General features: G+C 49.9%; 1 protein-coding gene across 7 annotated transcripts in view; it reads left to right on the top strand.

The window, feature by feature from the left end:
- Nucleotides 1-22898, top strand: part of ERC2 (ELKS/RAB6-interacting/CAST family member 2) — a 985383-nt gene that overhangs the window by 942924 nt on the left and 19561 nt on the right. The gene's annotated exons all lie outside the window — the stretch shown is intronic.

Here is a 22898-nt window from a genome sequence, read left to right as displayed (position 1 = left end):
ATTTGGTGGTTCACAAAAACCCAGGGTGTTAGTTTCTCTTGAGAAATGGAGAATCCGGTGGCTGAGGATCTCCATTTCTGAAAAATAGCCCTGGCTGGGACAGAGCAGTGGCTGTCCCCCAGTCGGTGGGAGGTTCCCCCCCCCGCCCCCCACCGTCTGCCTCCATCCCTTCTGCTCCTGCCCTGGGACTGCAGCCTGCCTGGGGCCCAAGTAAACACTGCACGTTTGTGACCCCTCATCGAAACCCACCTCCTCGTTTTGAATTGGGAAAACTGAGTCCCGGAGAGGCCAGGTGACCTCTCAGAGGACACACAGCTTGTGGGGGCCAGCACGGGTAACGAGAGAGGATTGGCTGCCCTCCTCACTCCCGGTCTCACCTCACCTCCTTGCTGACGCAGGTCAGAAAGGCTCCTGCGTGGCCATTTCTGCTCTTCTTCTTCCTGCCCAGAGGAGAGAGGGCTTGGGTGAGAGCAAGGGCAGTAGATGGAGTGAGGAGTCAATAAGAAGTAAGCATGCAGACACCTGGAGAGGGGACAAGACCCAGATCAGTCAACTGTCTTTAACCCTTTTATCCCCTGCAACAATTGATAAAATAATCAATGGGTAGAAGAGTTCCGGAATGATTTACTACCACCAAGGTATCCTGAAGGGAGAAAACCAGCCGCATCTTCAGGAGAAGAGCATTACTCTGCTGTGTAGACCTGTCCTGTGTGGCGCGTGTGGAGTGTTCACATCAGTGTAACCAAGGAGCGCCTAGGCATTCAAGCACTCGCATCTAAAATCCTTGTGTTTTGTATTCGGAGGAGGCCTCCTGCCATTGGTGACACTGGCCACGAGCTGTGCCCTTCCCCTCCCTCCCCCTGCAGACCCATCAGATCCTCCTCGGGCACCCCTGACCCTGGCCTAGGCCTGGCAAGCCTGAAGGAGGTCCCCTGGCAGAAAAGCCACGTCTCTGGACTGCAAGCTTTTGTTGAGGGGCTTATAGAACGCCCCCTTCCATGGCAAAAATTTTTGGTTGACAATTCCTTTAGAGGGGACAAAGAACCCGGTTTCCATTTCCTGCATCTGCGGCATTCAGAATTCCCAGGCCTCTGCTTCTCCTCGTCCTCGGTAGAGGCTGCGCTGGCTTGTTTTTCTCTTCCAGTCTCTGAAACTTCCCGGGGACTGAGCAAAGCTCTCCTGCGGCCCAGGGTTTTGTGTGCTACCCCACGGAGGGAGCGTTCATCTTCATTATTTCCAAAGAGGAGCTGCCGGAGCAACAATGAGACATTTTATGAGAAAGAAGACCTTAAACTGGTTTTCATTAAATGTGGCTTGATGGAGGCGAACCGGAAACATCCATTGGAGCAATGGCAGCCTTTCAAAGCCCCCCTGCAGAAACGATAAGCTATAAAAACAAATGGCCCAGCAACAGAACAAAAAACAAGGCTCCAGGAACATTTGCTGGGCTGCAAACACGGCCCGCTGGGCCCTACCCCGCCTCTGTGAGGCGGAACCATCGGTCCTGGCTGATCTAGAGGATAACATGAGTCAGGGGAGCTTCCCCACCCAGGAGATTCAGTGGTGGGGGACCTGGACGGAAGCAGGGCTGGGGTGAGGGGGGAGCCGTCCCGGGCATCAGCAGAAAGGCCACAATGATAACATTCACTTTGTGCCAGGCACTGGGGAGCCCTTGATGTGCGTCCCGGCCGGCTCACTGACGCCCCTATAGAGATGCATTGTCATCATCCCCATTTTGCAGCAGAGAAAGCAGAGGCTCAGAGATGTTGAGAAGTGCCCCAAGGTCCCAGGGCTGAGTGGGAAAAACAAACTGCTCTCAGTATCACAGAGACCCGGGCACACACACACATTTTCCTCCCTCACCCCTTCTTGGCTCCTGGCCCTTAGCCACTTCCCCAACCTCCCTGAGCCTCAGTTTGCCCAACAATGAAATGGGGAGAGCCACAATGCCTGGTTTTGATTAGGGTCATTGTGATGGTTAAGAGTCATTCAACAAATGTTTATTGAGCAACTTCTGTGTGCCAGGCACCATGCTTGGCCTTGGAGACACAGCAGTGAACAAAGTACACTAAAAGTGGCCTAAAATCCCTGCCCTCGTGGGACCCGGATTCCAGTGGAAGAGACAGACAATAAACATGATAAATAAGGAAATGATGCCATGTGTCAGAAGATGACGTAAATAGCTTGGAGAAAAACGCAGCTCAGAAGGGGTAGGGAGTGGGGCTGAGGAACCAGGTTAATAGGGTGACCAAGGAAGCTTTCACTGGAATGGGACTTTAGAGCAACAGCTTGACAGATATGAGGGAAGAGTGTTCCTGGCAGAGGCCCAGAGAGGGCCAGGCCCTGAGGTGGGAGTCAGCCTGGTCTGAAGGAACAGCAGTGAGGCCAGGGTGGCTGGGAGGGAGACAACCTTAGAGTGCCTTGCACAACACCTGGCTCCCTGGTGATTCTTGTTTTCATTAATGAACAATGGAGCCAGGGGTCTGGACCCCCCACACCTGTCTGAAACTTTTCCTTTCCTACTCCTTACCTGCTTGGGTGGTGATACTGCCTGGCTCCTGGCCACTGGGTCCTCCCAGGAAGGGAGGACGTCTTCCTTCTATCCACTCACTTCTGAAAGAATTACTGAGTGCCCCGTGTGAGCCAGGGGCCAGGGAGTGCTCAGGGACTCTAAGGACGGCCCGAGGAGACAGGGTGGCAGGACCTAGGGCCCCCTAAATGGGCTTCTCTAAGTCCCCTGCCCCTCGAATTCCTCCAGGAACAGAGGGGGCTCCTGGCTGTCCCACCATGCTCGGAACCATGCCCCAGAACTCTGGGCTCTGACTCCTGCAGCGCTGGCAGGAGGACCCAGCCCCGGGGCCATACCTCAGCGCGGCAGGTGTGAGCACAGCCTGCCACCCCTCCTGTTTCTTCTTCCTTTGACCCCTTCCTCATCCCACTCTTTGTAATGGTTCTGCTGCCTGCGACACAGACAGAAACTCTTTCCCGGAGGGCAGAGATGTGCTGATACCGAGCACTCCCGGGGGGAAGGAAGTCCCCAACTGCAGCAGATTGTCCCCAGGAGCCCCCCTGAGAAGGCGAACTGCTTCTCAGGGGCTCAGGCCCAATGGGCTCTGTGACCTCTCCTCCTGATCCCACGCACGGCAGCCCGGAGCCTCCCACAGCCTCCCAGAGCCTCCCACGGCTCTGCAGAGATTCAGGAGGACACCCGTGTGCTTTGCGCGCCCTGCTTGCTGCTTGTCACCGCTCATCCTTCTAGTCCTCCCCAGTGGAGTCACACAGTCGAGGTGCCTCATAGAGGGAGCCCTTTGGCTGCCATTTGGCATTTGGAGTGTGGCTGAGGAGGTGCCAGGACTGGAGGCGGGGAGCCCCGGTGGGAACCCGGGGCAGGAATCTGGGAGAGGGTCGTGGCAGCAGTGGTCGTGGGGACGGGCAGGAGGCGCCACTTGCCAGCGACATTCTAAAGATAAAAGCAGCATGGCTTGGTGACTGATCAAATGGGAAGGAAGTCCTTTGGTGAAAGCTCTCGTAGAGCCGGAAGGGTGATAACCAACAATACAAGTGAGGGTGCCACGTAGCCGATGAGAAAAGCAGGGGCTCTTCTCTGCTGATGGGCAGTGCTCTCACCAGGACGACCACAGAGGGATTTGCCTTTCAAAAATTCGCCTCTCGGGCCGTGGGTGCCCAGGTGTTTCATGTCTGGCACCAGTCACCAGGCCTTGGGCACTGTCGTGAACCGTGTGTTTTCATCTGTTGAATGGAGGTACTGATGATCCCTCTCTCGCAGGGTCGTTCCGGGAGCCCGTGAGGTGATAGCCATAGCCATGTCTGGCACACTGTGAGGATTTGTAGATTGTTGTGTTGAGTGATGGTGATTGTTGGATTATCTCTCTCCACCCCACTCCCACCCCAGGCCTGGTAAGGGTCGTAGAAGTAGTTCCTTGACTTTAAGCTGCCCCATGTGAGGCTGAATTCTTCATCACATCCAAGGAGTAGCAAACAAGGAGCCAGCATTTGGCAAACACGTTGGAATTCAGATTTCTCCTAAATGACACTGATAAGTGAGAGGAAAACAAATAACCCCCTAGGAGACAATTCATAGAAGGATGCCTCTCTCTCCCCACTCCATTGATATGAGGGTAGGGGAAATGGGGGACATCATACATGGGGAGGGGTTGGCCTCTTCACAGCCAGAAGCAAAAGGGGTGGATGTGGTAGAATTGGGGCGGGGGGGAGACAAATGGCACATCAGTCACTGATAAAAGGCTCTTGGTGAGGCCCAGTAAACCTAGTAGCCAGCCACTGGGCCATATGTGTGAATGGGAAGGTCGTCTTTTTTCCAACTGCTGAGCACTCACCCAACCCAACCAGGAGGCACTTGGAGCTCAGGAGGGGGTCACGCTCCAAAGCAGAGGCTGAAACGTGGAGTTTGCAAGACCGAGTTACGTGCTTGACGGAGGGGAAAGGGAAAGTCCCTTTCCCCCAGGCAGGTCTGGGGCTCACATCACTTTTAAGAAAACCTCTGCCAGCCCTTAGCTCCGCCTGCAGAGGTGGCCATGTGAAGGCTCCCACTGCTCAGCCCTGCCCCAGCCACCACTGACTGGATAAAGATCAGGCACCTGAGCCTATAAGAGCCAACCTCGTTGCCCAAATGGTGAGCTGTGACCTGGCCTTTCAGGACCTGATGAAATGGGCCAGTCAGGTTCTTGTTCTTGGGAATCTGAATTGAGGAACATGGAGAGGTAGCGTTGGTTAGCTGTGAGAGGCAAGGCTGCAAGGCTGGCAAGGTGAGAGAGGCCAGGCCCGCCATGACATGCAAACAGAAGTTGCAAGGATGAAAAAACCCTGAGGAACCAGAGGGAGAGGGTCAGCCAAGAGAACTGAATGCCACACAGAGACAACACAAGCAGGAGGGAGGAGTTTCAAGCTGTCCCATTTCCTGACACTTCTCCAGATCCTCCAGACCAGCTAACTACTTCCCCAAACTCCCATGTTCATGGAGTAGCTTAAGTGCCTCCTTGATTCTTACAACCCAGGTTGACCCTATACTACTACATCATCTACATGCCCCATCTCTGGGGTCTTCTCCAAGGGAAGGCAAACTGGAAGGAGGCCAGGCTCCAACCCACCCGAGGCAGCACGGCCTTGTTTATAACCTTGCTGGAGCCGAGCTGGAGGAGCGCAGCAGTGACCTAGCCACTCACTCATCTTTATGAGAACATCCCCCACGTGGGAGCCTTCCCTTTTCATCAGGATGTTTTTCTTGATGTCCAGCCGAAACATTCCCATTTTTTATTTCTTCCTATTAGTCTAAGCTCTGGCCCTCGATATTACTGGCTGATATAAGCCCTGTCTCCTTGAAGCTCTCCCTCCAAGTTCAGATGTTTGACTGCTTACGCGTGGACAGCCCATCGCTGCCACTCCCCTCCCAGACAACTCCTCAACAGCCCTGTTGTTTTTTCAGCCTTTCTCTTCCATTCCTCCCAGAGAAGAGGTCCAGTGGAGTTCAGGGACGGATGGAAGGACAGATTAAACACAGCAGGCACAGGAAGGCAGGAAGGCAGGCCAGGAGAAGGGATCCTCTGGGGCTTGCAGAGGAATACTGGGGATGCAGAAGCTTTGAGCAGATATGGGACCTATGAGACCACCCCAGCAGCCTGAGCCCAGGAGGGATCTCTACAGAGGTTTCCCTCCCCGGAGGGGTGGAAGCTGAGAGTGAGTAGATGTGATTTTGTAGGAAGACCAGATGCCTTTCTGGATAGATATAGGAAACCAAAGGAATATAAGTACTGGCCACAGTGGAATCCATTAGAAGACTTGGAGAAGACTTTGAGCATTCCTGTTGGTGTCACGCAAGAGCTGTCTGGTCTGCTATTTGGCAAACTGTGGGTCACCTTGAAGCAGACAAAAATTTGGATGAAAAAGGTGACCCAGAGCTGCTGTTAATGAGAAGGGGCAAAAGGGGAAATGATTTGGGGGACACTCAAGACTCTTCATTTTTCTGTGAAAGGAGATGTGTGCCATCTTTTTTTTTTTTAAGATTTTATTTATTTATTTGAGAGAGAGAAAGAGAGCACAATCAGGGAGGAGGGGCTCCCTGCTGAGCAGGGAGCCTGGCACTGGGCTCCATCCCAGGACCCTGGGATCATGACCTGAGCCAACGGCAGACGCATAACCAACTGAGTCACCCAGGCGTCCCTGCCATCTTCTGTTTTCTGTTCTTGGATATTTCACTGCTGGAATAAGTTCCTGGGGGACTGAAATTTGGCGGCATATGTCATGGAGTCACTCTTAAGTGTTGCTTTTTCAAAGCATGAGAGAAAGAGAGAAAGCAAGGGAAGGGGAGAAAAAGATATATATATAGAGAGAGAGATGAATTTCGGTTATGATCGCATCCTACAGCTCAGAGTCAGAAAATATACAAATACACCACACCTTTCCTTTCCCAGGGCTAGAAGCTGTGATACCTCCCAGCTTTCTTTTCATGGGTCCAGAGTAAATACAGCTTTGCAGGCAGCCAGGGCTGGCTCATCTCAACCCTCTGGATGAAACACATTTGCCATCTTGGGCAATGTTCTCTTTTTGGTACAATCTTCCATTGTCTTAGAATTTGGGGGTTAGGGTGGCAAAGGGAAAGGTGACCACCATGACAGCCATACTGAAAGAACCAGAATTGACATCTTCTACAGGTTATGAGGGAAAGAACCCAGCTTGGCGAACTTGAATTCAAACTCTGGCTTCATCATATACAAACCCCGTGATCTTGGATAAATCGTTAGGTTTTCTGAGTCTCAGTTTGCCCCCGACTACAAATGGGTTTCATACTATTAATCATGCAGGATGGCCATAAGGATTAAAGATGATACCCTACGTGTCATTGCTGTTCACAGTGCTTGGAAAATAGGTGTCCTGTAAAGGGTCGCTTGGAAAGTGAGGAAAACCTTAAAGCTCTTTCAAGTCTGTTCACTCAACTTAGTTTGTGTGGGGCTGAATTGATTCAAACAACAATGGCTTAGCACATTAGCACATTGACTTGACTATTTTCAACATCTCTGAAACCAGGCAGTGCAAAAACATTCCTGTTTGGACTATACCTAGAATCTAAAGACAGTCCTTGTCTGGCTTTCTAGATTACCCATTTTGCAGAGACACTCCGCTGCACAATTTCTGGTTCTGTGGATGTTATGTGCTGAGAAATGGCCAATTTTTATGTTGGGGAAAATAACATAAAGATTATGAAAGCTGCTCTCGATAAATCATTAAACTGTCCTGTGAACTTTTCCTTACCAGAGATGGTCAGATGCGCAGGCCAGATAAGAGTCAAGAATGGGAACGACCATTCCTAGCTTTTATTTACAATGGAAAACCAATGACTTTTCCTCTAGGACCCCCATCACCAGGGCTCTTGTCAGCTAAGACACAGGGTCCAGCAAACACCAGTGGCATGACTTGACAATCTAAGACCTCTCGTCAAAACAGTGTTTTTTCTGGGACCTGAGGGGGAGCCGGACTGTTTTTGGCTGGCTCAAGGTCTTTGTAAAAATAAGTTGTTTATCATCTTAATTTTTAAAAGCATGGAATTTGAAGTTCTGGCCAAAAAAATTAGCAACTTTGTACATTGCATGTAGCTTGCATAACAGATGGTGATCTGGGAGGTTGATCTTTTTCAAAACTTGATGACTTCATGGCTTGATGTCCTGAATGAAGTTGTTTTCACTCAGATAGCATTTCAGGAATGGAGACTTTTGATCAGGAAGAAGACCTGAGCTGAACCCAAACTTGGGACCTAAGTTTTCAGAGTTTCTGAAATTCTCTTCCAAAGAAAACTTTTATATAAAGTTATATATATATTGGCTTCTGCACATCCATACCCTCCCACTTTCTTCTTACGGGATGGGAGCCAGACAAGAGAAGCTGTTCTCTGAGGATCTTGCGGGCCCTGGGGAGTAAGGACAGCTAACCCTCACAAGACTACCCCAGGTACCTCCCAGAAATGGCACAAGCTTTGCATAAGCATTTGTTCTGTGGGGTGCTGGTCTGAACTGACCTTGCTTTTTGACAGAACAAAGACAATTCTTTCCCAGAGAAGAGGATTTTGACTTTAAAAGCAGCTATTCATGATAAAGTCATTGTGTGAATGTGGCTTTGAATGTCACTCCCTCCCGGGAGGGAGCATAGAATAAAGAATGTGAAAGCTGGGAGAGGCCTTCAGGATACTACTGGGGTTCACCTCCCTCATTTTACAGATGGGGATTCTCAGACCTCAGATAAGGAGGCATGTCCTGAGCTCAAACATGAAGTCAGTTACGAAGCTTTTATGAAATCTTGTATTTTCTGTCCCCAAGCGAAGAGAGGCTACCTCTGACCCCTACTCCCCCACCCCCCCAGTCAGCCACCCCAGTGTCCATATTTTGTAGCAAGGATCCGTCTGAAATAGCACCAGCCTAGTCTCCTAGCTCTGGGTCTGGAACATTCCTACTAAACCAAGCTATCATCAGCCAGAGCAGAAGAGCAAAGGGTGAAGTGATTCACAGGAATGCTCAGTGGGCACCTCCTCTGATGAACAGGTGCCCCAGTCTCCCAAATGCACCAGTTCCCCAAGTGCATTCTGTGTTCTCACTTAGAAGTCGGATTCTTCGACAACATCACGGAGAAGTGCTTACCCTGATCATGGACTTGAAGGCCATCCAGTCTGTGTCTCAGTGTCTGTGTCTCACCTCCAAGGTAGGACACCTTTAATCCACAGGTCATTGGCCTGCAAATGCAGTGATCCACTGCCCTCTTCCAAGAACGCCCTAAGATGCCATTGGGACCTTGAGCAAATCCCTTCCTCTTCCTGGGACTCAGTATCTTTGTTTATGAGGTATGGGATTCGATTAACATTTCCCAAAGTGTGTTCTTTTTTTTCTTTCTTTCTTTTTTTTTTTTTTATTTCTTTGACAGAGAGAGCGCAAGCAGGGGGAGCTGCAGGCAGAGGGAGAAGCAGGCTCTCTGCCGAGCAGGGAGCCTGATGCGGGGCTCCATCCCAGGACCCCCAGATCATGACCTGAGCTGAAGGCAGCTGCTTAACGACTAAGCCACCCAGGCGCCCCCAAAGTGTGTTCTGAGAAACACAGGTTCATGGGACCATAAAACATTTATTTAAAAAAAAAAAAAAGATTCCCCAAAGGATGTATTAAATCAGTATTATTTATTTAAAATGGCTTTTTAAATATCTTTCACTTACTTCAATAAACATTACTTAAGTAAGGATTCTTTTAGAAAATCACATGAATTTGGCCAACTCTGGACAAAACAAGATTAAATATGTTGTTTCCTTGCGGGACTTAGTAGAGCCTTCAGTATGAAAATGTGCCTTAGAAAATCTCCAAGCACAGATGAAATATACGCTATTTCTCCAACATGTTTGGCCACAGTGGTCTTGTTGAATCAAGCACCCTGGCTCAACTTGACCAGCGTGCACAGATGACCTCTCAAACCACGTGCAATTCTAGCTTTGGGCTTCTTTCACATGGTCTTCCTTGGTATCCCTAGTAGCTCTGTTTTCTAAGATAATAGATGGACCCACTTCCAGGTTTTTCTCTCTCATTATCAGTGTGATTCTGTTAGCATTTTCTCAGCTTATGTTTTCTCAGATGCAGAAAATTATGTAATTAGCTGTGAGGTCTCAGGCCATAATTTGGGAAACATTTCCCACTTAAATTAAAGGCTCTGCATGCCCACCCAATCCGTAATTGTGTGGATCTTTCGAAACTTTTCCGTTGGCTTCATGTAATTGTTAAACATCAATTTAGTTGGGGGAAAATCTTCAAAGAAGGGGTAGAGGGATAGAGGAAGCGTGGCTGGTAGGACAAAATATTAATAGGTGGTTAAAAGCAAAACAGTAATTCTTCTGGTCTAAGCTTGCAGTCTTTGGTTGGGTGGAAAAGAAACAATTGGTTATTCTGGGATTATATAGGTTTCATTGACTTAAAATGACCTAAAAGCAGCCAGAGGGGATTTACTTTGTCTTTATTTTTTGCCTGAGGAGACAGAAAGAAAAGCAGGGTTTTGTTTTTTAAATTTGAAAATGCCCTTTTCCAAGCCAGATTCCAGATTCTGAAAAGGTTGGTTAAAGAATGTGATGCTGTTCGACAAAGACCAAAAATTAAAATGGAAAAATCCCATTTTGCCAGCAGAGTTGTTCATATAGTCCTTGAGCTCAGCAAACTCCAGCCCAGTCCCCAGTGCAAGGCAGGACGCGGCACCTTCTTGGGCATCAGGGTTGAGGCTGGAGATGTGTGGGGTTGCCATGGTGATGGCTGTCAACAAAGGTTACCCCTGCTGGAACCTCTTTGGCCCTGTGACCCACACACAGAGTTGGAATAATAGACTCTGTAAGTGGCTTCTGCTCTGCAAATAGAGACAGGGCTGGAAATCAATTATTAATGAGCTGGGTGACATTGACATTCATCCCCATTTAATAAGCACAGCCCAGCAACCAGAGGAGAGCTGGGTTTTACCCAGCAAAGTCCCACGGGTTGGTGGGGAATTCAGAGAAAAAGAAAAAGCGAAGGACAGAAACCCAGAGACAGAGATGATGGGCTGTCTATAGGCACTAAACAGGTTTGAAATATTTAGATCTCTCTGCTTGACATCCCTTTTGATATCAGTTTTTATCATAAATGAACTCAAAAGATTGGACAGGCCAATCCTACAGAGCATCTCCTCCTTCCTGCTTCCCACAATGCCTACCAGAGAGAAAAATGGAAGGTGGTGGGGCTCATCCACAGTCTGGCAGGGGCTGGGGGGAGGAGGGTGCAGCGTCCTGAGAGACCAGAAGGCATAGCCTTCCTTGGTGGTTCAAAAGCCCTTTGGTTCATTTTTGGACTTCTTTGCAGAAAAGTAAAATGCTAATGAAACATGGGGAGGGGGGGAAAGAGGCTGAAATATGTGTCCTCATTCCCTGTGTTCTCCATGCAGAATAAGCAGGACTTTGGTTTCTAAAGCTTTCTGTGGGAATTACTCTGGTTTGTCTTTTGAGCTTTTTTCTAAGGCAGCCTGCGATTTCTTTATGTTGGGATGGTGCAAAGCTGCATTCAGACTGAACTTGAGGCTGACACATGCATCCTTTGTGACAAGAGGGGAACCCTATTTTATTAAAAATATGCCTCTGCTCTAAGGTGGGAGTGGGGGGCAGAGGCACAGGAAATTTTCTCGAACCACTTCACTGATTGGTAAGCCTGGACCCAAAGGAATGAGCTGACTATGAAATTTGCTCAACTGACCTTTGAATTAAAACGCCAGTCAGTCAGCCTGCCTTTGGCCCAGACTTTGTCAGATCTCAGGCCTGGCATCTCACCCTTTGATATTCTAGAGGTTTTCTGGAGTCTGTCACATTAGGTGGGGGTAGGAAGGGCAGGCAGAACAGTCCTCCACCTCTGTGCTCCAAACCAGGCTTCTAAGACTGTTCTTTCAGCAAACTTGCCCCTTGTAGACATTTATGGCTTGCGGCACCAGCGTGGCAGTGAGGGGAGATTCCTCCGGGAAATATGGCTGCTGGCCACCCCGTTTCCTGTGTCAGGGGAACCCATCCCACCTCCCAGCACGCTGACAAAGGAGGCCAGGGTGCTTGGCAGAGACTGGAGTCAATTAAAGGCTACAACTTGGGAAAAGCCCTCCCTGCATCTCCCTTTTTCATCTGGACCCTTTACCTTTTGATATTCTAGACGGTTTTCTTTTGCCCTCTGTCAGCGCAGAGTTTTTGAAGGTGACTGATGTCTCAGGTCAATAATTACATGTGGCAAAAGTTCTTAAGCTAGAGGTTTAGATGCCTCTAATTTCAAGGCAAAAACTTGAGGTTCCACAGTCCCTTTCTGCAGGGCAGAGTAGAGGCCTGGCAGAGGGGGCTAGGAGGCCATCAGCATGTTACTGAGGGCGACCTAGGGCCTGCCCCCACTTCTAGCAGTGTCTCTCCATAGCTGAATCAGATAGCAGGGGCCCCCCCCCCGCTCAGCCGTTGCCCACCCCCCTGTGTTTAGGGTGGCCCCTCCGTGGGAGGCAGGAAGTTTGGATTCATTACTGCTGAACTTCTGGAGTTTCAATTTTTACATTTCACAATCCGTCAGTTTATGACTTCAACTCAGAGACTGATAAATTTGGATTCTATAAGACCTTACTCCAGGCCCTACATCAAGTCAGCTCAGTGGATCAACACACATTGGTTGGGCACAGGGTCCCTGTCCCTACGGAGCTTGCAGTGTAGCTGGGAAGACCAGGAGGATGTGTGCGGCAGGTGCCAAGAAGGAGCAGGTGGTGGGTGCGGGGGCCTTGGGAGCCACGGGGAGGGTCATCTGACTCAGACCAGGGGCTCAGGGAACGCTTCCGGAAGGAGGAGCTGCTGTCTAACCTGAGATCCGAAAGGTGAGTTTGTGTCTGTGAGGTGACAGGAAAGGAGAGAGCTAGGTCAGAGCGTGGCAGCAGTTGGGACAAAGAAAGAAGCAAAAAGAGGTGAATGGTCACATGCCGTTTTTCCCAAAAGCAACAGGGCGTTCCTGAAGGCTCTTGCACAAGGGAGGGCCTCATCACTTTTAATTTTTCGGTAGGTTCACACTGGCTGTGCTGGGGACAACGAATTGGAATTTGGGACTTAACAACTGCTGTTTTGTTTTGATGACCAGGGATGGAGGAGGGTCCATGTTGGCTGGGGGAGATGGTCATGCCCCAGGTCCTGGGGCAGGGAGCGGGTATCAACAGCCCCATCACATGTGTGAGCCTTTCATCTATTTTAGTCGCTCCCTTTCTATTGTCCTCTGCTCCCTGTGGCTCATCCCAGTCACCAGACACTCAGTTTCCCCAAACACTTGTGTCCTGGTTATAAGTCTTTTGCTCCATGTCACTCCTCCATCATGACTTAGGTTAGGCTTCCACTTTATCCTGCCCCTGCTCCCAGCCTTTCTTCCCAAAAATAGTCTTCCCAGGCCTGCGCGAGCACACACACGCAGTCGACCGTCTCTGAATCTGGAAGGCCGTCAGGTAGTAGATTCCCGGGAGGCTGGTGTAAGGTACCCTTTTATTTTGTAGTTTGCTGCTTTCAAATATTCCAGGGGATAGTTCCCCATCATTTAGAAGCGGGACCTAGTGGAATACCCAGACAGGCAAGATGAGATGGAACGTATGCCAGCCCCCCGCAGAAACGCAGTGGGGAAACAAAGCTCTGAGTCACTGAAATAACACGCTGATGTCACACGGGATGAGACACTGTGGTCTGGATGCCCCCGCAGGGAGTGACGGCCACACATGCCCCCAGGGCGCTCCAGATGCTGCACTCCAGCCCCTGGAGTCTGTGGGGACACTGCACCTCTCCACCCTTGTCTTCTGTTGACCATGTTGCTTACCCGCTTTCTCTCCAAAGCCATGGGGACCACACAGTTCTGTCTGGGTCCCTGTTCTGAAATGACTGAGGGACCTCACGTCATTGTTTGGTGCTGTCTTGCCTGACTCCAAGAATAAGAGTCAGAATTTGAAGGAGACTGGAAGTATTACTTGCTGATGTTTATTGAGCTACTGCTTTGTGCCAGGCTCTGTGACAGGTCCTTTAGTACATGTTCTCAGCAAAGCCTTCCCCGCAGCCAGTGGAAAGAACTGGGCCTTGAGAGGATACACTTTGCCCCAGGCACCAGGCCAGTAAGCAGCAGAGCTGGGGTTCAGACCCCACAGCTCCGACGGCAGAGGCCACGTTCCTAACCAGCTCCTGGTGCCATCACTCACCTGCGGGGAGACCCACCTCTCTCTGGGCTTTGTTTCTCCCTATCAGCAAAATGATACGGCACTTTTAGGAAATCATGTAAGGAGCCTCAGAATACAGAAGAGAGAAACCGCAGGCCCGTCCTGGATGTCGTGTGGGTACGTGAGGGTCCCCGGGAAGCAGGGAGAGGCCGAGGAGGAGCTCACACGGTGCTGTTCCCTGACCTCTTCGCATCAGCCCAAAGAGTAGAAACTCTCTCTGGGTCTCCCGTCTGCTGCGCTCACCCCCCCAACTTCTTGTCTTCCCACCTCTTCTCTTCCCTCCTTTGCCATCTTGGACACAGAGGGGCCTTTGCCCCCTCTTGTCTGAGATAATGGCCATACAGAGAGTAGGGCCAGCACTGGGATATTATCACCCACCATACAGGGTGACGGGGCAGACCGGACGCCAAACTCCAAGTCATGCGCTCAGCCCCGGGCCTGGCACAGGGCGCTGGACAAATGGTGGCTCCTAACAGGATTAATATGGATCTTGCCGTTATCCTAAGGACACGGAGGGGAGATGGAGATGAGGGAACACTGGAGGAGTCGCGAGCCCTGGTTATAACCTCCAGCCCCGTGCTTCTCCCTCTGCTCCACTCCTCACGGCCCCGCCTCCGGAATCACCGAAGCCCCGAGATTCTCCGTGTGCTCAGCCTCCAGGCCCGGAAAGCTTGTGTGTCATCACCTTGGCTGCTCCTGTCTGTGACGGCCCTGCCAGACCTCACTGTGTCCCCTGAGAGATACATCTTTTGCTGACTGAGAAAATGCCATATTAGGTGAAAAATGTACTTCGGGAGAAGGGGTCTTCCCTGAGCTCCTCCCAGCATTGACTCGGTCTTTGCGGTTTAGAGAGTTCTGTCAGCTGGGAAGACATTCTGGGACTTGTGCCCCAGGGTTCTAGGGACAATGGGTCTTCACCAGTGAGGAAGGATTGTAGGTGGTGGGGGAGGAGGTCTCTCTTACTCCACGATGAGCCTGGGGACAGCAGGGATCCTGCTTTTCTCAGCTGCTGCCACAATCCCAGCACCTACCACTGGGTCAGGCTCCTCCCAGAGGTTCATTAAAATGTTTTGGAATAAATGAAAAGGTGACTTGCTTCACTGGGAGCACAGCACAAGTGAGGAAGGAACCCCACACCGCCTCTTTATCCCTGCAGTGGGCGTGCAGCTTGAGAGGGCCCTCTGGTCAGGCTGGGTTTGTCCTGTCTCCTTCACTTAGTACCTGTGTGACCCTGAGCAATTGTCTTGACCTGTTAGGTCCTTAGTGTTCTCATCTCTCAAACTAGGATGAGAAGAGAATGTACTTAAAAGACACTTGGAGAGCGCCGGGTGTTACATGCAACTGCTGAATCCCTGAACTCTACCTCTGAAACTAATAATACACTATATGTTAACTAACTGAATTTAAATAAAATAAAAATTTTAAAAGAGAGGCACTTGGGGAGAATCGATGAGTTAATATATAGACTGGGCCTTAGAAACTACACTTGACACCTGGTTTGTGCTTAGTAGGTAGTATCCTCATAATGACACACCCGACATATTAGACAGGGAGGTTTGCTTGCTTGACTGTTTGAGGGCAGGGATGAGTCTGACTGAGTTTTGTACCCCAGGACTGCCCATGCCTGGCACACACCTAGGAGCCCCTATTGCTGATGATGTTTGTGTTGATGAAAGGAAAGTGATCATCCCGTGTTGGTCCACGGGTCAGAGGGAGAGACCTTACAGCTCAGGGGCCCTGATCAAAGCATTGAAAAGTTGAGTGACTTCACCCAGGTCACCCTGCATGTCAGTGTTGAAGCTGGGATGAGAACACAGGTTCAAGCAGGACCTCAAGTTAGCCCTGTGTTCTTTCCATTCATGTGGGGGCTTCTCCAAGTCACAGTAACTTTGAAATGGCCTTCACTACCTTCAAACCGCACACACAAAAAAATCTGGAACTCCTATGGAGGGGAGGATGTGGCTCAAGCAAAGGTCTTGTATGGCCCTGGAATCTTGTTATGAAGCAGCCTGGGATATGCAGTGTCCGCACAAAAATGCTGAGGTCTGGAGGACAGTTCCCTGGGTTGTATTTGCCGACCTTTTTACAACCATGATGAATGACTGTGAAATTTCCAAGCCTCTCATTCAAACAAGTGAGAGAAGCTCCCCAGGTTTGCTTGGTGACTTAACATTCTTCAAATATGCTGAAGCTGGAGAGAGAGAAGAGGGGGGATCGTCTCCTACCAATGCCAGGGGTGGTCCCGGCAAAGCCCAGCTTTCTAAGAAAGGCAGTCAGGCCAGGGAAGTCGTTGCTATCACTGAGCTGGAAACCTAGCCTGGCTGAGAGTTCCCGCCAGCAGGTTGAAATCAGGGGGAGAATTACCTCCTTTCCTGACTAGATCATGAGTATCAGTGATTTGTGCATGCGGTTATACACCAAGCCACCCTTTATCATCTGTTTAAAGGGAACCGAGAGTCTTTGGGGACCTCTCTGTGCTCTGACATTCTGCTAGCAGGAAGTCAAGAGTCATTACTATGAAAAATGGCAACAAGGACACAAATGCACATCAGGGGCAGACAGTGGGCTGAGCAAACACATTAATGTTCAAGGGGCAAGGGAGGGGTGGCTTGTCACGGGGAGGGATCAGCTTCCTTTCTCTAGAAGCTACTCCCAATGACTACTTTACAAGCCGGGAAACTTTGTGCTTGCTTTGGCAAGGGTTCCTGCTTGCCACTCGAGGGTTGCATCAATTCATTCCAAATTGTGTTGGTAAGCGATGGGAGTCTTGCCTTCTGGAGAATTACTGCTCCTTAAGGACATCCTCGCCAGCAAGCCCAGCCCACAGAGTAGCAGGCCAAGGCCCCCAGGGTAGATTATTCACTTAATAATCAGGTCTCTTTCCTCCAGGTTCCCTCCGTGGCTCGCCCTCCCCTCATCCTTTGCTTCTCTATCGAGGCAAAAATCTAATCAAAGGAATGCAGGGGCAAAGGGACTCGGAAAAATCAGAGAAGGGATCACTCAAAAATGCAACATAATGAGGTTCCCTGAGCAGACTTCAAAAGGTCAGTTGGGCTCTGGGGCCCCATGTGATGACCTCACGATCAAACTATTCCTTCGTAGTCCTGTTAGAATCCAAATTGTGCTCATGTGTGAGCCGGAAAGGTGTTCTGGGGGGAGCAAAGCCCACTCTTCCTTCAACTGCTGCCTGCAATAATTGGGCATCATAACTCTTTTAACACTTGGATTTGATTTTCCAGGGAAGACGAGCCAAGTTCCCATGCATGGGTGCTCCATTTCCATCCATCCCTTCCGTCTCATTTCCCTGCTCTTGAGGCCCCAGCCTAATGCAGGGAGACAGTGTGGCTTTGATGCCAATGATCTTGGAGATCTCTGCTCCTCAGCTGGAAACTTGGCTCCCGCAAGGAGATTCTTGTCGGCTCTGACTATGGGAAGACGAGCCGAGGGAGGGATGAGGCTGCTATGAGAGCAGCTATTTCAGGACCCGGCCGTGCGGCTTTCCAGGCCCAGAGTGCCAGGGGCTGGCTGCTGGAGACGGAGCGGACACGTGTGAGTTGGTCGGCCACAGAGGGGGGGCGGGGGGCGACGATGACAGCCCCTGGCCAAATCCAGCCCACCACCTCTATTTGTTTTATTGGATCACGGCCACAGTCATTCATTTACTTATCGTCGATGGCTGCTCTCGTGCCACAGTTGCAGAAGGGAGTAAATTGTGACAGACACCCTAAGGCCCGCAAGGGCCTCAAGGACTGACTCTGTCCCTTTACTATGTTGCCAGCCCTGGTCCACACCATGGTTCTCCTAAACCTGGAAATCGCCTGGGATCACACATGATGGCGGAGGCGGCTCCGCGCTCCAGTTGCAGGAAAACCACACCCACCCTCATTCACTGAGTCATTCATTCAAGCAGTACTTTGCTGGGAGCTATTATTATCAAAGGCATCATCTCTTGGCACCTTCCCAGAGGACCTCCCAGCCTATATACAGACCACAACTACCGTGCAGAAGAAAATCACTGACTGATAAAGCCAGAGGAATCCTTTGTCTCATCTCGTCCAGTGACGTAATTTTACAGATGAGGAACCTGAGGCTCAGTGAAGGGAAAGATCTTGTTCCCCAGGACAGGACGCCTAACTGGTAGGGTTGGAACCAGAGCCGTGGTTGCCCAGGCCGGGGAACTTAGATCCCAAGAGGTGACTATATTACTTCGGCAGTGTCCTCTGAATTTGGTCAGTAGTAACCAGTGGCTTTGGCACCATTTTGGGGAGTGTTGGTTGACTGTGTGACTCAGCAGTTTCTCTCTCTGAAGGGTACGTCCCCGGTTCCTTCTTAAGGGCGGCTGATTGCAGTGATTATTCACAGAAATTGCACCTGTCACTCCTGTGCACAATGCCAAACTAGGGGTAATGTGAGCTCCTTGAAAAAGGAACCCGTTTTTTTTTTTCAGCACGATTCTAAATTAGATGTGAATGTAGGCTTAGGATCCTGGCAGACATTCTCCCAGGGAATTCTTTATCTTACATATATTTGCCGAGTAACCCTTGCAAAGGTTAGGCTACTCTTGAAACTGAAATATAACTTTGAAGTTTAAAAATCTCAAAATATTTTGGGAATATAATAATCCCAATTCTCTTTCTTCTGAGACTTTCTGTACACCCCCACGGAGTTGCTGTTCAAGGGGCCAAAACATGAACTTGGCTCCAAAGGGCCATCCAGGGGCTCATTGGAGAACTGGCTTACGTTTGTAGCAATGCTCGGGGATGTCTTGGGTTCAGCATCGGTTACCCAGAGTCTCCCCCAACGTTCAGGAATTAAATGTCTGTGACTGATATGCTGTGGCAGATAGGGAGAGAAAAGCCAAAGAATCCAAAGGGAGAGTTGAGGGGTAGACATGCACTGTTAGTAAACAAGACAAGATCACAGTGGCTCTGGCTTGGGACACCCCACCTCCACGATCTCAGCATGCAGAAACAAAGTCACATCAGCAAAGATCAGCTCTGGCTTCTGCTTAATACAGCACCCTTACTAGCGCTGCAACCTTGGACTTGGCCTCTCTGGGATTCACTCCATCATTTTATTAAGGCAGTGGTTCCAAACTGGGAGCGATCCTACTCTCCACCCGCTAGGATACATTTGGCATGTTCTGGAGATGTTTTGTCCGACTGGCACCTCTGTGAGGAGAGGCCAGCGATGCTACCAGACAGCATACAATTCACAGGACAGCCACCCACAACAAGGAATTATCAAACAAAAAGCACTGGCCCCAAAAGTCAGACATGCCGGCCCTGAGAAACCTTCACTTACAGAAAGCGACTAGACCCTGTTTCTCATTCTGTTTGAAACAGATCGTATTGTGTCTGGCACCATAAGGGGCACTCCAGAAATATCTGTTCAACAAATAAACTTGTGAAAATAGATGAATAGGTGAGTGATTGAATATTCTGCCTGCTTTGTAAACGTGCTAAGAAATTTTCTTCTGAGGATAGCATCTATGCGCAGTTCCCGACACAGTGCCCGGCACATAGTAGGTATTCAGTAAATGGTAGCTCTAGATGAGGCCGATAACGTGAACCTGAATTTGTTTCATGCTCATTTTAAATAAGAATTCCTTTGTTTTCATCCTTTGCCAAGATAATAGGCAGTCTGCAGGCAGAAAGCCCAGTGGGGCTTTTACAAATATTGGTTTACAAAGAATCTTTTTCATCTTGTGTTTTCCAGATAGGTAAGCCAAGGGCCACTTGGTTGTGCCTTCATTCCTGCTCCCTCTGGCAGACTTTTCCTAGGCTGGGTTTTGTTTCTCTAAAATTATTGTTTTATGGCTTTGTTGTTCTGAAGGAACCTGTTGGTTAATATTAATGCATTTTTATCTTGAGCCACTTCCTTCCGGTTCTCTTTTCTAATCTGCCATCATATTTTGCTTCATCCTTTTAAATACCGGTGCTACTTATGGAGCCGTTTCATGTACGGATCACTGGAGCCTCCAAACAAGACTGTGGCGGTACTGTCACCTCCGTTGGGCAGATGGGGAAACTGAGGCTCAGGAAATTAAAGGACTGCTAGCCAGTAGCTTCTCATTCCTCCTAGGGTTTCAGAATTGGCAGAGATTTCAGGGCAGAGGTCAGAGAAGAGAAGGTGACTGCCCAAGCCCACACAGGAAGTGCTGCCCAGGCAGATCTCCAGATGCTTCCATCCTGTCTTTTTCTGCCCTTACTTACCCACCTGTGGATCATTTTCCAATTGGATCTCTCATTCATTCATTCATTCATTCATTCAGGGAGGGGTCGTCGAGTGCCTCTGTGCCCTGTCAGGATGTGGTAGAGAAACTTCTGGGTCCCGGTCTTGTCCTGCCACTTATCACTAGAAAGCATTTGCCTGAGTTACTGAACTGCCATGAACTTGAGATTGTCTCATCAGAAGTGGAGATGGCAACCCTTGGCCTATGTCATAGAACTGTCATGACAGCCAATAGTGATCAAAGCAACAGAAGGAATTTGCAAATGGAATTCTCATGAGGATTTTTCCCCCCTCTTTTCTCTCCCCCTACCTTTTCCTCTAAGTCTGTAGAACTGGCAAATATCAACACGCTTGTTACATTGGCACATGATGGCATGAAGAAAAATTGTGATTGTGATGGCTAATACTTAGGAGTCCTTATTACTGTCAGGCACTCTACTAAGCCCTCACACGTGTGATCTCACTTAATCCTCTCAACACCTCTGTAGTTTTAGTGTCTCCACCTCACAGATGAGGCCATCGAGGCCCAGAAAAGTACAATTCCTTGGCCCTGGACCAGGCCAGGATGGAACTCACATTCTCTTGGATCAAAAGCCCATGGTCGTCATGTATTTACATGTGCATTTATGACGAACCCTGTAGCGCCAGGCGCCCTAGGTACCCAGGGGCCCCGTTGCTGCTTCCTAACCCCTAACCCCTATACCTGGCCAGGTGACTCCTCCTTGTGTGGGAGGTGTGGGGACACATATATTCCTGCGACCTAGCCCCCAGTCCCATCAGCTGTCTCAGCTGGTGTCCCTGGGAAGCGGATGACATTAGCGCTTCCAGCTGGGAACAGCTGATCAGCACTGAGGGGGGCCCTGGGGACGCTCCGCGGAGCCGCAGGAGGAAGCCCAGCCTGCCAGTAGCACAAGCACAGCGATTGTCTGCTGAGGGCCCAAAACCCCTGGCCCTGGGACTGGTCCCCTCATGCTTCCTGAGCCACTCCTGCCAAAGCCCACTGTTTGGGACTTGCATCCCTCCTGGCTCATCTTCAGGGGTTTCCTCGGGACAAGGTTACCTCATGGCCTAAAGACCACACGGACTGAAATCTCCAAAAAAACCTGGTGGGGCTTTCATAGTGCAAACACAACTGTTGCCTAGGGACAAATATTGACTTTTGGTGCTAACTCTCTCACGGATGGCCACCCTTGGGAGAGGCCCATGGCAGGCCACAGAGTGCTGCTTGCTCAACCAGGTCAAAGGGAGCCAGGGTTATAGAGAGATGCTTCTTGGATGTCGGATGAACCTTTCCCAAATGGACGCCAGTGTCTCAGCCCACCAGCCGTGTGGAGTTTCGGTATTATTGGGAGCAGCACAACAAGACTCCACCATGACTCCTGTATTCATTTGCTAGGGCTGCTAGAGCAAAGTGCCATAGACTGGGGGGCTTAAAACAATAGAAACGTACTCTCTCATGGTTTAGGAGTCCAGAAGTCCAAAATCAAGGTGTCGGCAAGGCCATGCTCTAGGGGAGGATCCTTCCTTGTCTCTTTCTGGTTTCTGGTGGTTGCTGATAATCCTTGGTGTTCTTTAATTTGAAGATGCATCCCTCCAGTCTTTGCTTCCATCCTCACAGGGTGGTTTTCTGTGTCTCTGTGTCCACGTTTCCCTCCTCTTCTAAAGACACCAGTCATTGGACTAAGGCCCACCCTAATCCAGTGTAACCTCCTCTTAATTTGATTACTTCTACAAAGACCCCATTGCCAAATAAGGTCACATTCACAGGTACTAGGGGTTAGGACTTGAACCTCTCCTTTTAGGGGACACAGTTCTACGCACACTACCACCCATGGAGTTGTCTGTCCCTTAAGGCCTCGCCTCTCCACAGCCTCGCCCGCTGCCTCTACCCAGCCTCCACATTGCCCTGAAGGGACCCTCCTAAATCACACATCTGGCCAGACCACGCCCCTCCCATGGTATCCCACTGCCCTGAGGGAAGCATCCAGTCTCCTCAATGTAGCCAAAAGTCTTGTGTGGCCGGCTTTGCTTTCCTCACTGCCCTGTCAGCACCCCTTCGCCCTTCACATTCTGTGTTCAGCTGTCCTTGGCGCTTGCAATTCTGAGTGGGCCTTGGTCTGGCTTTATATTAGGCCTTTACGTATGCTTCCCCTGTAATCAGAGAGCTCCTATCTGTCTTTCTCTGGCTAACTCCTACTTATTACTCCTCACGTCTCGACCTGGAAGTCGTCTCGAGGGGTCTTTATGGACCCTGCTTGACACTGTATCCGGTGCCTTCTGGGCTCCCTGGGCACCCTTCCTACCTACCCACGTTAGCTCACACATCACATTGTATTGCATTTGTCTCCTTACTCACCTACGTCTCGGACTTGGCTGCCCAATTTTAAGATCAGGGTCTATGTCTGACTCCCCACTATATCCCCAGTCCTAGCTCAGCAAAAATAAATGCTACTTGAATAATCAATTGAATGAATGAATGAATGAATGAATGAGAAAGTCAGCAGAAAGTAAAACCCACAGCAGTAGCCTAGCCTAGCCTCCGCCGCCTCGCCTTCCCCTCCCCCCCTTCTCCTTCTCTTTCTTCTTCCTCTTCTTTTTGAACTAGATGACAGGGATATTATAAAAGGAAATAACTCAAGAACAGCCAGACAGAAGAGATGCATGGGCCAAGGTGTAAGGAAAAGGCTCAGAGCTCCCATGGCCTGTCCAGGCAGGCCACTCTCCCCAAATCTCCACGTGGTCACCAACCCGGAAACTCCCACCTTCTTAATTTTATGAAGATTGGAGACTTTTCTGCCTTTCTTCCAATGACGACCAACACCAAATTTAACTAGTGACCAATGCTCAGAGAAATGAGGCATTTTTCAGAAGGCATTATTATGCCAGGGTTTGGTCAG

This window comes from Callorhinus ursinus, unplaced genomic scaffold (assembly GCF_003265705.2).
Source record: "Callorhinus ursinus isolate GAN/ISIS: 27379988/994484 unplaced genomic scaffold, GSC_fseal_2.0 scaffold15, whole genome shotgun sequence".
NCBI lineage: Eukaryota > Metazoa > Chordata > Mammalia > Carnivora > Otariidae > Callorhinus > Callorhinus ursinus.
The sequence above is the reverse complement of the archived record's forward strand: the minus strand, read 5'-3'. Positions and strand labels throughout refer to the sequence as shown.